At 31.3% G+C, this 13,125-nt stretch overlaps 1 protein-coding gene across 3 annotated transcripts in view; it reads right to left on the bottom strand.

Annotated features, from left to right (window-relative positions):
• The window catches only part of Sos (Son of sevenless guanine nucleotide exchange factor), a 109,486-nt gene extending 102,971 nt beyond the window's left edge, over positions 1 to 6,515 (bottom strand). For 2 of the 3 annotated variants that reach the window (XM_076497904.1, XM_076497906.1), the window contains exon 1: positions 6,105 to 6,477. The gene's annotated coding sequence lies outside the window, so the exon portion shown is untranslated. Of the gene's footprint in view, positions 1 to 6,104 lie in introns of all 3 variants that reach the window. The other variant, XM_076497905.1, reaches the window with a different exon arrangement.
• Positions 6,516 to 13,125: the final 6,610 nt, after the last annotated feature.

Below are 13,125 nucleotides of genomic sequence, written 5' to 3'. Positions count from 1 at the left end.
TCTTTATAACTGCATTCAATACAACCTAACACTAGCAACAGAACTCTACTTCAATGGATTAAGACACTGATTACATGTTACACAAAGATTCCTTTCTATTCATGATACTGTTAAGGTTATTCTCATCCAAATTACATTAAAAATTCAAATTATGATAACCCACATACATTATCTTTCATTTATTATAATTAAAATCTATTTGCCATTTATTTCACCAACTCATTAAATGACCTAAGTCCTTTTGTAAATCAGCAGCATCTTCTCACCCAAGAACTTAATATCGCCTGTAAATTTAAGTAATTTATTGACCATTCCTTCATTTATAATATTGATGTAAATCAAAAAGGAAAAAAAAGGTCCTAATACTGAGCCCTGAAAGACACCACTTGCAACATTAACCCAGTAACAACAGGCTCAGTATAATATATACAAGTTTATCTAGATATTTGTATGCATTAATATTTGCACTATAACATTTGCTACGTGTGTATCTTCACAAAATGTGCTATACATTTAGTAAATATTCCAAGTTGTTTAGTACACAAAAAATCTGATTTTTTTAGAGAAATATTTTTATTAAAGATTTGTTTATTGAAATGGTCTGTTCCATTTCTAGTCTGAATGCAAAGTGATTTCATATTATAGTTAAAAAAAAACTATTTTGTCCAAAAAACCTAAAACAGTATTTGCATAATCCACAAAACCTCCTAAATACATTTTGAATGTTTGTTTTCAGTAATACTTTATATTTTGTCATTTTGTATACTAACTATGTGGGGTCTCATCACTTGACCAACCTTGTAACCATCATAAAAAATTAGAAAACACAAATACATGTTTTGTGCTAGAATTACTAAATATTATAATATGGAAATACAAATGTTTAGTCGTAGTAACTTAAGTCTCATAATGTTATATATTTGTGCGTGTGTGTGTGTGTATGTATTCATTATTTCTTATGTTGACCTTCCAGTCATGCTTAACTAACATTATATAACTTGCACATACACATTGCACATACACTCATGTTATGTAGCCAGTAATGTAAAACTGACCTTTAATCTACCCTGTCTTGGCTGTGTTCTTGTAGACTAGTATTTTGTTATATAGTCACATGTTAATTATTATACATTAGTTATATATATAGATATATATATACATTGTTACTATTTAGAAATAAATTATTAAAATTATTTTTCTTAAAATATAAAGCAATAAATCAAGAAGTAAAGCAAATAATTATCTCTTCACACTTTGGCCTTTGAACTCAGTCACTACTGGACAATAGCTTGCTAAGCCTTTTAAAATTTCACATGTGGAGGACATCAAAAGTTTTAGGTATATATATATGGTTTAGTAATCAAAAAATCATAAATAACTCTACTGATACCACATAATTTTGCTACAATTTATTAAGCTTAGCAGCTAAAATGTATTTAGATTTTTAAAACGTATGAAGTTCAAGCAGACTAAAGACACAACCTACCTTCACAAAATCTTGGTTCGAAAGATTGTAGTAGCCTTTACACAGATTAAAAAGACTAAGAAAACAACTCTGGACATTCTAAGCTGTTGGTTAGCTATTTACATCATATATTGTAGTAGGAGCATATAAGAGACTATTTCATAAAATGGAAAAAGTTGAATGAAATCACCAGGTTTGATTCAGTGCATAGGCCATATCATAGTCAAATAAAAAGATACAAGGTTTTTATTTTATATACTAGCTTATCAATATTAGTAATTTAAGTTCCTAATTTGTACAAAACTATATCCTTAGTATTTTGAAATAACAAATATCTAATTTTAAACAGTGTTGCATTCAACATACCACAACTTACTAAAAATCTATATTTAGGTGTTTTTTTTAATATTTACTTTTAAATTGAAAAATTAACTCATATAACACTAAAATTTGAATTATAATATATAATATATATATGATTCCAAACCTAATGATGTAAATTCAATAAACAGTTGTTCAATAAAATTTTGAATGCAAGTCAACAAATGAGATGACATGGCCTTTGACCCATGACCCATTAAGAAAAGGTTAATCCAGTTTGAATGAATTCATTTTTAACAACCCTCTGCTTTCTTCCATCCAGCCATTCTTTTTATCCTATTTGCTGATTTGTCTCCAATACCTACAGAGATGTTTTCACAAACCTTTTATGTGGCACCTTGTTAAATGCTTTCTGCAAATCAAGATTCACCAAATTGACACCCTTATCCTCACCTACATAAGCAATAACCTTTTTTAAGAATATCAAAATATTGTAAGGCAAATTTTTCCCCAAGGAAAAACATGTTGTCTGTATATCCAATAAAGTTCTAAACTTTGTGAAATGGCTTCGCAAAGCATCCTTTACCAGACTTACTAAAACTTTTCCCACAGCTGATGCAAGACTAATGGGCCTATAATTATTGAGATGATTTTTAATGCCTCCCATAAAAATAGTAGTTACATTAGCCAAATTCCATTCCTGTGGAACTTGCCCATTATTCAAGGGTTTACAAAAACCTCCTTCAAAACTCCTGAAGAAATATTATCTAGCCTAGGAGTCTCATAGTTCTTTAAACTTCCCAGTTCAGAATTAATGCAGTCATCTTGTTTTCATCTATCAACTGTTCAGTATACGAGTTCTGCTTAAATCTTCATTAGTAAAAACTGAAGAAAACCACCATTTAATAACCCAGCCTTCAGATAATCATCAAATATCTTCCTTTATCATTCCTCAAGAGCCCTACCCCCATCCTAATATTTTACCTTTAATGTATTGAAAGAATCCTTACTATTAATTTTTATATTTTTAGTCAACCTTTTCTCAAATTCTTTCTGATCCCCCAGTTTCCTGTTTCACAGCCTTCCTTGCTCTTTTACAATCTTCTAAATCTCCCATCATACTAACCAATTTAACACGTTGGCTTCCACATGGCCAACAGGTGAGTCATGATAGTCTTTCACTAAGACCAACACGACCCACTGGTGAGTCGTGCTCTATTTTCTTTTTAAAGGGCCAGTTATTAGCTGGAACATAATGACTGCATATACACTATTCCTAAAAAAAAAAATAATTGTACAATGACTAGCGAGACCCTGGAAAGTATCAGGAAAAACAGGCTTGGGAACCAATGTGTTAAATTGCTTATACTTTAATTTTATCTCTCATACTCAGTAAGCCAACCTGGTTTTTTATTTGCATCCACACTTTTCCTTCTATAAGGAATATGTTTACCTTAAATATTTAAAATTTACTCTTTAAAATTTTTCCACCTCTGAACAGTGTGTCCACATAACTCAGTTGCCCATTTCATAAGAGATAATTCTCATCATATCTCTTCAAAATTTACTTTTATTAATTTTGTAATTAAAAATCATTATTCCAATTTCAATATGCAGCGAAATATTGACCCTAACAGAGCAATGATCACTTGCACCTAGATGTTCTCTAATTTTTGCTCTATCATTTCTATATTTGAAATTAACAATAAAACTAACATTGTTTCTAGAAGGTTCATTAATTTACTGATGAAGAACGCCATCATGAACTGTTTCAGAAAAACTTCTCACGTGGTTTGATTCTAAAATTTCTCAATCTAAAAGCATAAAATTAAAATCACCCATAATTACGACTTCATTGACAGCTGAAATCTTAATCTCTCTGTAAAGGTTTTCACTAATTTCATCAGTATCATCTGATGGTCTGTAACAAATTCCCACTAAAAGCCTTTTTCCTATATATCCACTAACAGAAATTCACTCTTAAACTCTTTTAAGTGCAAACTGAGATTTAGAAAATCTATAAACCTGTAGTGAGAAGTTATATTTTAAAGTTTCAATCATGATCTTAGAAAGTATTTCATTAGCAAAGAATTTCACTTCTGTATTTTTCAAAAAACAAATCACAAAGTTTACAACCTTAAGTTAAACAGTAAGTTTTATTTCACTATTAATTCTGGCAATAATAAAATTAATACTACAATATATGAGATGGTTAAGAAAACCAGAACAGTGTGTAAACCTTATATTACCTATAGTACTTGAAATAATTTATAATTTATTACGTAAGCTCAATGTACTAGAGATAAGTGACCTTATTTTACACAATTTGGTAAAACCAGTGTCCGTCCACTAGAGTTCCAGTTAGTTAAGCCAATATTTTCCCATGGTCAGCTCTATATAGTTATATCCAGGGTACATCCATTTGATAGGTTAAAGTTTTATGTCCCTGAAGATGCAAATATTGGAAATATTGTTTAATAGGAATTTTTTAAAACAACTTTTTCAATCTGAATTGAAATGTACTTAGTTTTATACCCTAACTAGAAATATCACAACTTTATAATATATTTTTTAAATTATACTAGCAAAATTATGTCATAATATTTTGTATAACTATAAAGAAAAAGAAATATACACAAAAAAAGACTACATACACAGACTTAAGGCCAACTAGGTAGAACTCTTACAAATGCACGTTGTGTATGTTTTATATTACAAAATTTTAAAATCATAATATTCATCTTGTGCTGCAGCATCAAACTGAATTTTAAGAGCCAGTTTTCAGAGTACTATTTATGTTATTTTGTTCTAATAAAAATGTTATATTTTTATATTAAAAAAAGATTGATGTCTAATTTAAACTTTGAAAAAAGGATGTTATAAAGTCATCCTGCTATTGACAAGTGGATGAATATGGATGACTAATTAAAACTTTGAAGGATGTTATAAAGTCATCCTGTTATTAACAAGTGAATAAACATGAATGACTAATTCAAACTTTGAAGGAAGGACGTTATAAAGTAATCCTGCTATTAACAAGTGTATAAACAGAGATGACTAATTAAAATATTTAAATGTCAAATGAAAACTCACAGCATAAGCATTGCCAAAGGTGGTTTTCAAGTTTAAAAGAACATTAAAAAAAGCACATCTTAATGGCCATATATTAAAATTTTTGTGGTAAGATAAGAATGTAAATTGATTAAAATACTACAACTCTGTATATTTTGATGAATATTAACATTTTAACAGCAGAAATACTTATATGTGTAATCTACTGATACCATAAGTAGCAGTTAGCACTTGGATCAGTAGATACAATTCTTGCAGTCTAACAATTTTTTTACTACAAGCTTTTGTATGAATAGGCCTGGCATAAAAGTGAACAAACTGTTATTATAACAACATTAAATCAGGTGCAAGATATTTGAGTGAAGTACAAAGTTAAATTGATTACAAAATCAGAAAGAGACTCCAAAGGTACAATTAAATTAAAAACCAAAAAAAATGAAAAAAAAACAGATATAACTTTTTTAATTCAATGTTCACAACATTTCTGACATGAGTACCCTTCTGATAATTTTATTTCATCATAGTTTAAAAGTACTGAAAAAAAAGATAGCACTGTATATATTATGAATATTAAAAATATCTGTTTGTCATATGTTTGTGATACAAGTCTTTTCTCTAAGAGATAAACTAATTTGTAACTAACAGTAATATTTCAGTATAATTTAAGAAGAAATATTGAAACTAGTCCAGAGACTGGAACATTTCAATATTAGTTAAGATCACTACACACAATTTGTCAATAACAAGAGTAATAACTACTATATGTTAGTTACAAGCTAATAAAACTGTATAAAGTACTTTAATGGATAGCAGCCTATGTTGGATATATATGTATGAATGTAACCAATCGTAAAATAATAACTCACTGTTGTAAATACTTTTAGAATAGTAAATAAATAATACAATAACCAAACAAACTATTTTAAACTGAAAATCCTGTCTCCTTCAGAGTAGGGTTATATATTAGACTCAAAAGAACAACTTCATTAAGCATAGCCTGGGACACTAAGAATAAAATTTACTAAAATGAACTCCAAGTTTACAGTTGCTCAGATATTTCACAGTTTACAACTACACATCAAACTAGTACCATTACATATTTTTTTTAACTTGTAATTTATATCAAGTATTAAAATACTCTGCCAGTCTTAACCTTCTCAGCCATTAATGAAAATAAGTTGTTGTACATGCTTAAGTAATGTTACATATAAAAAGATAAAAAAATCAAGTTTGAAATTTCCCAAACCTGAATTATTCGAGCTCCAAATTTAATTTCAAAACAGAGCTGGGCACAAATATTTGGCACTGACACTCAGTGACACTGCATATGTATGATCGTGTGTGGTCGAAACTGTAATTTGTAGTCTAACTTCTAAAATCGGGTACTTTGACTAACTTAGGGCACTATATTAGTTGTTACTAAATAAACCATATATATTTGCTCCAATTTTTTAACACTACACACTGTGTACATGCTGCTCGTGTATTATTACATTCTCAGAAAATATAATAACTTATTATCAAATACAATCAATTAACAGGAATTCGCGTCAAATATAATCTAACTCTAGTACTGACTACTGATCTTAACCAATAGGCTCACCATTGAAGCAAACAACATAATTGCGCATGCACCAAATGGTAAAAATATTTCGCCCCCCCACGAGATGGCAGTATCTATAAACGAAGTCATTGAACTTAAAAAAACTTAAGAAATGTAATAATAATGTTACATTAAACAACCTTTTCGGTTTACTACATTTTTTATCAATAAAGTAAATTACTTTTTACTTACTAGCATTCAACATTCTGTGATATTTTTGAACTGGTAATAACTTATGTCTTACATTTCAAAAGAATCAGAAAGAATATATACAATATATTTTACCAATTTTTTAAACTTTTAAAGAAGAAAAATAAACTACTTTCTTCCAAACTACGGTAATACGAAATTATATCAATAATTATTTGCAATCTTCACAAGAGAAACAAATTAAAAAAAAAACAGGATAACATTATTACACATTTTTGGCCGCTGCCAACAAATATTAGAGAACAGGGTTGGATGAATTACAACACTCAAATATTAAACGTATCACTCTGTGTTATATATAAGACACTCGTTAACAATTCAAACTACCACATTATAGCCCTCTCAAAACAAGACCTGTTCTCGATCCTTGTTTCAAGGTCGTGAAGCAATCACTACAGTGGTTGTGTACCAGTTTTTCTGTGACAATATCATTTGCAGTTTTAAAAAGAGCACGACTGAAATACGAACTTCAATTAAACCAAGTAAATGTTCCACCAAATAGGTTACGAGGTTAACCAAAAATCTAATAATAAACTTATTAACAACTAAAATTAACACGTTCATTATGTATCGCATATCGAGTCTAATGTTAAAGTTTTGGGACAATTCTATAATAGATGCTGGTTTGTTTATTTTTTTCTATTCTAATTCAGTTTTCATTTCTCATTAGTAGGATTGTACCTAAAATTTCTGTTATCCCCATATGAATGCTCTCATGACCAGGCTAGATAGTGATCCTATTGATAATTACTGGTTTCAAACATCCCAGACACATTACATAAAGTAATTGTGATATTCAAGTACATATTGATATCCAAAAGAACTGTATCAAACATAAACAATAGACTCCAATAATGTCTCAGTGAACACAATGAACATAAAACGAGCAAATATTAATGAACAAATTAAAAGAATCTCAAATCACATACAAAAAAAATGTGAAACTGTACTTCGTTGCAATCTTTTTCTTTTACTGGCCAACTCTTGCATATGCTTAAAGCTCCAACTGGTTGCTGGGGCAGAATAATAGTTTGAAAGTAAAATCTTAATACAAAGCACAAATTAGATCCAATATTACGAAAACACCACATTGTCAGGCTAGACCTATATGTTAGAGTGATACTTCATGAACCTGAGATTACCTAAATTAATAACAACTTCTATCACACATATTTAAGGAAAATAAACCCTGGTTTACACAAAGTTGAGCAAGTTTCTTCATCACACACTGGAATGAGTATATCACTCCAAAACGGTATGACATAAAATTGGGGCAAGAAAGTATAATCACTATAAATCTCTCTTTATAGTGTGCAATGCTCATCGAAAGTAAGGGATTAGTAAAAGAACACAGCTATTTGACATTAAGCTTTCAATAATGTTGTGACTAAATACAGGATTTGCATGAAATGTAAAAATATTTATAAGAATATATCAGAGCAAACACATTCTTTACTATCTTCACTAACTATAAATGCTGACGTTTGATCACTTGCTTTAATCATCGAACTCATCCTTCCTTATCTACGAGTATTCCTAGATTCAAACCTTGAATTAAGTATTCAAAAAGCGAAATTATTGTTTAATTACAAAGAAGTAAATTCCAGTAATCACTTCTTTGGTCTGTATGACGCTATGATACTTGTACATACATTGTCATATATAACAAAAAAGAAATTCTACTTAAACACAAAGAGGGTCTGCATAGTCTAGTGGTTAAGTGCTCATCTCGCAGTATACTGGTCGTATCCAATCACCAAACATGCTCGCCCTGAATTTTAACCGTTGGGAAGTTATAATATAACAGTAAATCCCAAAAATAGGTAAGTTGATGTTTATATTAACTGCCTTCAACTTTCAAGTCTTTTGAAGTCTTTTACATCAAATTAGGGATGCCTAGCACAGATAGTTCTCGAGTAACTTTACGTAAAAATTCCACAACAATAACAACTAGAAACAAGGGTTAAAAATGAAATGTATTAGATTCTCCCCATGCAAAATTTAAAGCAGAAACACGGTTAAACATCATATTCCCAAGATCTGAAATCTGTGTCAGTGGGATTGTACCTGTGATATGCAGGCAAATCATTTGTTTACTTAAATGTTAGATAAGTCAATGAATGCAATGTTCTTTGCTAGCTAAGATAATGATGTCTGTATGTCACATCCAGCAAATGCTGTAATAGAACAACAATCAGATGTTTATCCTCACAAAAGAAAGATAACGAAGTTTCTTTTAAAATCGAAGCAACTATTTGTTTCAGTCCTAGTTGGTTTCTGATCGTTTCTACTTCGCCAAAATTCATCCTGAGAAAAGGAAAGCTGACGATCTATTCAATGATTGTGTAGAAGCGAATGTCCACTTGTTTGCATACATATACACTCTGCATTTTGAAAGCATAATAAATATTGTGTTCTTATTTCATCACATTCTTTGGTTGAAGACAAATTTGTTCAATTAAGTTATACATTGAAACCAGCTATACTACAAATACAAACATATTTATATGTACAAAATACATTACAATACACTACACTACACCTTGTAATTCAACCAAACACTTTTAGCTTACACAGATTACATCATTACTTTGTTGATATTTAATTTAATCACAATTCTAAAATAAAAATAATTCATTTTATTTCCTTAAAAATCATCTATATTTTCATAGTTAATTAAAAGTCTCTTACAAATAGCTTAAATTGTATTATTTTCAATTTTTATAAAGGAAACCTATTTCTTACTGTTTGCAACTAAATTTATATTTTAGTTTTACTATGTTTTTAGAGACAAATTATCAGTAAAAAAAATAGTAATTTTTAGTTTACCTTTATATTACAAAAATCATTTATGTGTGATGAAAAAAGTAGAGTCCAATTGCAGAAACCTGTTGAACACCATACTTTATTATATTAGTGGCCCGGCATAGGCAGGTGGATTAAGGCGTTAGACTCCTAATCTGAGGGTCATGGATTCGAATCCCAGTCGCACCATACATACTCGCCCTTTCAGCTGCGGGGGCATTATAATGGTACGATCAATCCTACTATTCGTTAGTGAAAGAGTAGCCCAAGCGTTGGCGGTGGGTAGTGATGACTAGCTGACTTCCCTCTATTCTTACACTGCTAAATTAGGAACGGCTAGCGTAGATATACATCGTGTAGCTTTGCACGAAAATTAAAAGATAACAAAAAACATTATTTTAGCATCACTAACTTTTTATATATTTATTATCTGTATTCGTTTGTTTTAATAAAATCTAAATTGTATATTACAATGACTCTTATTTTCTATTTTATCCGATACTATTTTATGATATACTCTATGACATGCCTTTTCTAAATCCTTGTTAAGCTTTTAAAGAAAAAATATTTCAGAAAATATCGATAGTAAAAAAATAGGTTTCAAATTTACATATTTAGTCTACATATTTTTTGTATTTATTTGGATTTCCATAATTCTTGAATAGTTTCAATTGTAATTGATAAATTATATTTATTTATTTTTTGTTTTTCTCGCAAAGCTACACGAGGCTAACTGCGCTAGCAGTCCCTAATTTAGCAGTGTAAGACCAGAGGAAAGGCGGCTAGTCATCACTACCCACCACCAACTCTTGGGCTACTCTTTTACCAACGAATAGTGGGAATAATCGTCATATTATAACGCCCCTACGGCTCAAAGGGTGAGCATAGTTGGTGCGACGGAGATTCAAATCCGCGACCCTCAGATTACGAGTCAAACGCCTTAACTCACCTGGCCATGCCGGGCCTTTTACATTTCTATATACCAGTAGTTTTGTTATATAATTTATTCATTATTTTACCATTATTAATTAAACTCCATCATGCTATGACTTTATCGTACTTTTCAAATTAATAATTCTAGTGTCACTTTTTTAGTACTTACAGGAAATACATAAATGGTATAATTTTTTCTCTTTAGTTAGTTATCACCATTAGATTCCATCTAGGAACATAGGGCCGCAATCGCTTGCGGATTCTTTAACAAGTATTTAAGTGAGTAGGTTGTTAGCCCACTGCACCGAGCCGTCCCTAATTTAGCAGTGTAAGACTAGAGGGAAGGCAGCTAGTCATTACCACCCACCGCCAACTCTTGGGCTGCTCTTTTACCAACGAATAGTGGGATTGACCGTCACATTATAACGCCCCCACGGCTGGGAGGGCGAGCATGTTTGTTTTTGAATTTCGCACAAAGCTATACGAGGACTATCTGTGCTAGCTGTCCCTAATTTAGCAGTGTAAGACTAGAGGGAAAACAGCTAGTCATCACCACCTACCGCCAACTCTTGAGCTACTCTTTTACCATCGAATAGTGGGATTGACCGTTACTTTATATAAAGTTACGTCTTTGGTTATCGTTAACCACAAAGTTGCACAATTGGTTATCTGTGCTGTGCATATCACGGGTATCGAAACCTGGTTTTTAGCGTTAGGAACTATCAGATTTACATCAAAAGAGAGAAACTCAGTTAGGTTTTTCAGAAATTCCTGAGTGCAAGTCTGCAGTTGTTGCAAATCATCTTGTTCACAGTTAGCGAGAAATTTGTTTCAACTGAAAATATCACACACATTCTTCAAATTGTTGTGTGACATATTGCTGTATTCTTTGTTCCTAACTTACTGGAATATTGGTATTCCTTATATAATGAAGAATACCTGAACTATTCTTAACATTACAATGCTACTTCTACAAAAGACACTGTTTCTTCACTGTGCAAGTGTGGCCTTCCAATTAAAACCAAGTTAGCAGATACTCTTCAAGAAGTTTATGTCTTTCCTTACGGAGAGTCAGATCTGAGTAAGTGGCTATACGTCGTTCATTTTAAACATTTTTATCAACATAGAGCAGCAGTAATGTATAACACACTTTACAACTCTTCAGTACCATAGAATAAAACGACAGCATTAATAATCATATTAATAGTATAAATAAAAGATCTTATAACACCAAAATGTTGTTTTTTATTTAATTAAACATTGTGTACTGTCAGTTTCGGTTTGTGTTTTAGTAAACGCTCCTGAAGAAGCTGCAAAGCGAAACATTGAGTGTTTAATTAAATAAAAACAACATTTTTATGTTATAAGGTCGTTTATTTCTAGTATTACTATGTCTTCTATACACTAATGTGCACTACAAAAATTAAGTAATGAGAATTAATAACCATTACAATCACTTGCCACCAACTGTTGCAGTAAACTTACCATTGAATATTAACAAAATCCTACCAATAACAATGTATTGGAATTTACTTTTGGGTAAAAGGTGCTGGCTCACTCAGAAACCTATTTCTTCATCACAACAGAAATACGTGTCCTGTATCCAATAGACAAACACCACCAAAGTGATCTAGAATCTGTGTTTATGTATATTCTGAGAAGGACAAATGGTTCTGCTTCTATTAACATTATCGTGCTTGATTGATCCCAGGACTCAGTCTCTGTATGAGCGAGCTCTATTCGTCATTGGTTCTTGTGCCTTAAAATGATTGGAATGGACTGTTCAGTGGCGGCGCCAGGATGTTTTCGTTGGGGGGGGGTGAGATAAACTGTGGAGGGGCTTCTCAAAATGCCATCAATATGAAGTATAGATGGTAAATTATAATAATGTAAATACCAAGGTACATTTCAGAAAGGTGTGCTATTTGGAACTGCGTTTTCAATGTAGTTTTCATTGGAAACTCATACTCTGATTAATAATTTATTATTACAAATTAGAAATAATCTGTTTATGAAAATATGCGTATATGTAAAAGAGGAAGCTCACCTAAATTCCACCCAAGGTAATACATAATAATAAAGAAAATCAAGATTAGCTTAGATTGAACATTTAATATACCATTAAGAGTAAAGCTACAAATAAAAAAAATATATATAACATAAAAACATAGTTTACATAGCAGAAACGAATTATCTCATATGAAGCTAATACACTCTGAGGAAAAGTAAGGTCACTATCAGGCTAACTATCTTTCATCATGTTGTGTTTATAGTCAATATTACTTCAAAACAATGCGCCTGTTCTGGTGATTGGCAGCAAATGTGTCTATAACAGTATCAATATTGAGTTGTTTTGCCCTCCTGAAGTTTACTGATATGACAGCAAGGTTGCTGGTGCGGTTGTTACCACTGCTGTTGTCCAAGTATGTCTTGAGAAGTTTCAGACATGAGAAACTTCTCTCACAGACAGCTGAAGTAACAGGCATGGGCACAGCGATGCATACAAATTTGTGAAGATCCATGAAGGCATCTTTGTATGGCTCCAGCATGGTTGCAAGCTCCAATGGTGTGGATACTTCCTGACCCTTGTCTTTCTTCCTGGCAATTAGTCGGTTCAACTGGTGGACCTCCACTGCGAGGCCATCCTCTGGCACACCACAGTTTGCTGCCATTCCTAAGAGTGCTTGCTTGTCCAGAAATGTGGATTGTTTGGGGT

Source organism: Tachypleus tridentatus, chromosome 4 (genome assembly GCF_004210375.1).
Source record: "Tachypleus tridentatus isolate NWPU-2018 chromosome 4, ASM421037v1, whole genome shotgun sequence".
Lineage (NCBI taxonomy): Eukaryota > Metazoa > Arthropoda > Merostomata > Xiphosura > Limulidae > Tachypleus > Tachypleus tridentatus.
This window is presented reverse-complemented; position numbering and strand designations above follow the sequence as displayed.